Source organism: Rhinopithecus bieti, unplaced genomic scaffold (genome assembly GCF_001698545.2).
Source record: "Rhinopithecus bieti isolate Rb0 unplaced genomic scaffold, ASM169854v2 scaffold_70486, whole genome shotgun sequence".
NCBI lineage: Eukaryota > Metazoa > Chordata > Mammalia > Primates > Cercopithecidae > Rhinopithecus > Rhinopithecus bieti.
This window is the reverse complement of record NW_016826105.1, coordinates 62,324-66,475: the sequence shown is the minus strand read 5'-3', so window position 1 is coordinate 66,475 and position 4,152 is coordinate 62,324.

Genomic DNA, 4,152 nt, shown 5'->3' with positions numbered 1-4,152 from the left:
AAAAAAAAAAAAAAAAAAAGACAAGGAAGATCATTAATGACAAAGAGGTCAATTCAGCAGGAAGATACAAGAATTATGAATACCCAAGTACTCAACACCAGTGTTTTTACATGTAGTAAGCAAACATTTTCAGAAAATCAAGAAGGAAGAAGTGGAGTTAAACTACACATGCAGAAGAAATATCCTTTTCATCAGTACGTAGGAGTTTGCCAGCTTGCTTCTATGCTACCATTTTGGAACTGGAACTGAGATATACAATTTTGATATCTATTTTGTGTGTCTGTGAGGCAACAGATTCCCAGGGGTTGGTTTGTTTGTGTATTTGAATTTTCCAGATTTGACAACTGTCAAAATTGAGCTATGAAATGGAGAAACAGTATGGATAATCACCTCATTACTTACCGGGTTTCATGTAATAAGTTTTAATCTTTAAAGGCCCCATTTCAACTCACATTGGGCCATATTTACTATCTTAACTGAGGTTTCATGGGATCCCATTTTATCAAGTCAATGTCTAAGTACCAAAAACACTTCTATTATATTTATTGTCTCAGAGCACCTATGTCCAATAGAGAATGTTTTACAGCAATGGGTATATGACTCCAGGAAATTTAGACAAGACTACAGTTAAATTGAAGCATACTTGCTTTATTCAATTTTATGTTTAGTTTTCTTCTCAGGATGATAAGAACAATGTTTAAATTTATGGGATTCCCACGTGTGGCTACAGTTTGAGCCCCAGCATTGATTAAATCCATGAATATTTGTCAATTAGTGTATTTAGCAAATGTGAAGTTAAATTAGATCCTATGTTGTAGAGGCACAAAAGCAAATTGGTGCCCTTTTAAAAGTCTTTTTTTACATAAATTCCTTAATATATAAGTTAATAAATGAATTTTGAATTTCCAATAGAATCAAAGTATGAAACTTTACTCTGATTTAGTTACATATTATACATACATAATTTAACTATTTAGTATATATTTATATTAAAATATTATATATGTATATATTTAATTACCTTTTATTTTTTCCTCCTATATCTAGGGGTTTTTTGTAAATGAATAAGTAACCTAGGGCTAGCATTATGTTTGCGAGACCTGTGGTTTGCTCAGTACTTAAAGTTTAAAGTTTCTCTTCTATTTTCTTGGATTTGTAGTCAATCAAAGTGGTAGCTTCTTTTCTTGGGGGGTGGGGTTAGCCACCTGAAGCTGAGTTTTCCGTCTCTAGAATGATAAGAGGAAAAGAGGGAGGAGGATGTAGCCTCCCTCTGGGATGACTCCACAACAACAATGAAACAAGCCCCTCTTTTTTTTTTTTTTTTTTTTTGAGACAAAGTCTCACTCTGTCACCCAGGCTGGAGTACAGTGGTGTGATCTGGGCTCACTGCCACCTCTGCCTCCCAGGTTCAAGCAATTCTCCAGCCTCAGCCACCCGAGTAGCTGGGATTACAGGCACCTGCCACCACGCCCAGCTAATTTTTTGTATTTTTAGTAGAGACAAGGTTTCCCCACGTTGGTCAGGCTGATCTTGAATTCCTGACCTCAGTGGATCCACCCACCTTGGCCTCCCAAACTGCTGGGATTACAGGTGTGAGCCACTGCTCCCAACCCAGGCCCATCTTTTAAGCAAATCTTTAAAATGGCTTGTATTTCTAGATGGCATATCTATATCTATATCTATATCTATATCTATCTATCTCTCTCTATGTATATCTTTTTCTTCTTTCTGTCTTTGGATGTTTCTTTGACAAGTTCCTGGTGGTACCCAAAGCCCCCTGTTGTTTTAATCTTACAACTTCCAGATACAGCCTGTGTGACTCCCCACTGACTCCACACCCTCCATGCTGCAGTGACCACCTCTAATCACCTGGATCTCATGTCTGCTTACATTAAACCCACCAATGAAAACTCTGGGAAAAATCTGTTTGGATAATATTCTGTACCCCAGAATCCAAAGACAGAAAGAAGAAAAAGGGGAAAAAAGAAAAGACATACACACACACACACACACACACACACACATATATATATATATATGCCGTCTAGAAATACAAGCCATTTTAAAGATTTTGCTTAAAGGAGAACCACAGCTCCTCCACATGCTGTCACCCATTTGTTTTGCTAACAGTAATGGTACCCTGCCCTGGTCCCCGTAGCTCACCTTGGCTCAACCTTGGGACAGTGAAAGAAAAAGTCAATACATGGCACCTCCATGGGGAAAATAAATGGGAAATGTCATTCCTCACTCCAAGGAGGGGTGGGGTTCACCCTCTGTGGATGCCTCCCCTATTAGGATTCCAGAAACACACCTAGCCCTTGCCCTAGATGGAGAATCCCCCTTCGCATGGGGTAGACCACTTTGAAAGCACATTACAAGTTCCTACTCAGTAACAATTTGGGGAGAACAACCTGGCTGCACTCTACAGCAGCAACACAGCAGCACAAAGCAGAGCAACTGAATTGCGCTGGAGAGAACGGCCTCACCAGTGAGGCGGCCACACCGGCTAGGATGTTAAAAGCCTCAGTATTTCTGAGATATCTTGTACTAATCAGAAGAGGTACTCTATATTGTGCCAACTACACCAATTGCTTCAATTTGCGATCTGTAAGATGCAGAGCTCTTGTCAATGATTGTGAGAGACATAAGATAAAAATAAAGATTTATTACTTACAGGTCCTGGGTGATATAGGTCCTGTCTGGAGGACACACACACACACACACACAGGGGCAGGGGCAGTATGGGGAGGACAGAGGGGGAACCCAAGTGCCAAGGCCTTTATTGGGGTACAGAGTATTATCCAAACAGATTTTTCTCAGAGTTTTAATTGGTGGGTTTAATGCAAGCAGACATGAGATCCAGGTGATTAGAGGTGGTCACTGCGGCATGGAGGGTGTGGAGTCAGTGGGGCAGTCACACAGGCTGTATCTGGAAGTCCCATAGGGAGAAGGTCACCAGGAGGCAGTTGTATAAAGCAGATATCTGATCAGTCACCTTGAGGAACTGGAAGGAGGTGGAGAACTGGAAACCATTTCAAGGGTGACTGAGCCCCGCTTCTGGTAGGAGAAAGGCCAACTTCTAGCCAAAACGGATGCCAAGGCATTGTAAAATTGTAAGCATTCTCAAATACTTTCTATGTGTTCTTATTTTGCTGATTTCTAGTTTTTACAGCCCAAATATCATCAACTTTCATTCTTATTTGGCAACATTCTGTTAGGTACAGCATGTGTGGAGGGCACCTCCTTCATTGATCCATGTGGATTTGCTCTAATTGTGGTTTTTCCATTTGTTTCATTGCATGGCTACACTATGATCTTTTATCCACATTGCTGTTGCTGGATTTGAGGCTTCTCCTCACTTGTCACAGTGACGAGACATTCTGCAGTGAACATCCGTGCACATATCTCTACCATGTGGAGTACTGTTCCCGGAGCTCATTCATTCAACATGTATTTATGAAGTACCCTGTGCTGGGTGGGCTATTGGCTGGTCTCTGGCTTTAGCAGAGACAGGACAGGCACATCCGGCCTTCTCAGAGCTCACAGCACAGGGAGGCCTTCAGAAGTAGGATAGTGGTCAGAGCGTGTGCACATTAAACATGATGAGGTCAATGTTGCTTGTAGGGACTAAACTGCAGTCCCATCAGAAGTATATGGGAATGTCCATCTCCATGTCCTCACCTTTCTTGGCATAATTATTTGAGTACTGCATGTGTTCCTGTTTTCTTCTTCTCTGCCCATACATCAACCATATTTACCCTCTTAACTGTCCATCCTCCACCTGTCCCTATGTGCTGTTGTTAATCTTTCTGTGGTAGACCAGATGCCAGGATCCCTGAGATATCCTAAGCAGTTCCCTCTGCCAGTCCTTCCAAGAGTTCTGGTTCCACAGGTGACACCTCCGAACACAGGTAACCCCTGCAGAACCTGTGATTAACACGCAAGGCTGACAGTGAGTGGTGGGTGTTCTAGGAGGGGCCATCACCTCCATATGCAGGGTCAGAGAAGACCGAGGGGAGCAGGAGGCTGATGACTTTGACCACAAGGTAGGTGGGTGAGTATGTTTGGGTTTATAGGGAAGGGAAGAGAAGATAAGGGAAGAGGAAGGGACAGAGAAGGGGAGGAAAAGGGGAGGGGGGAAGGGGAGGGGGA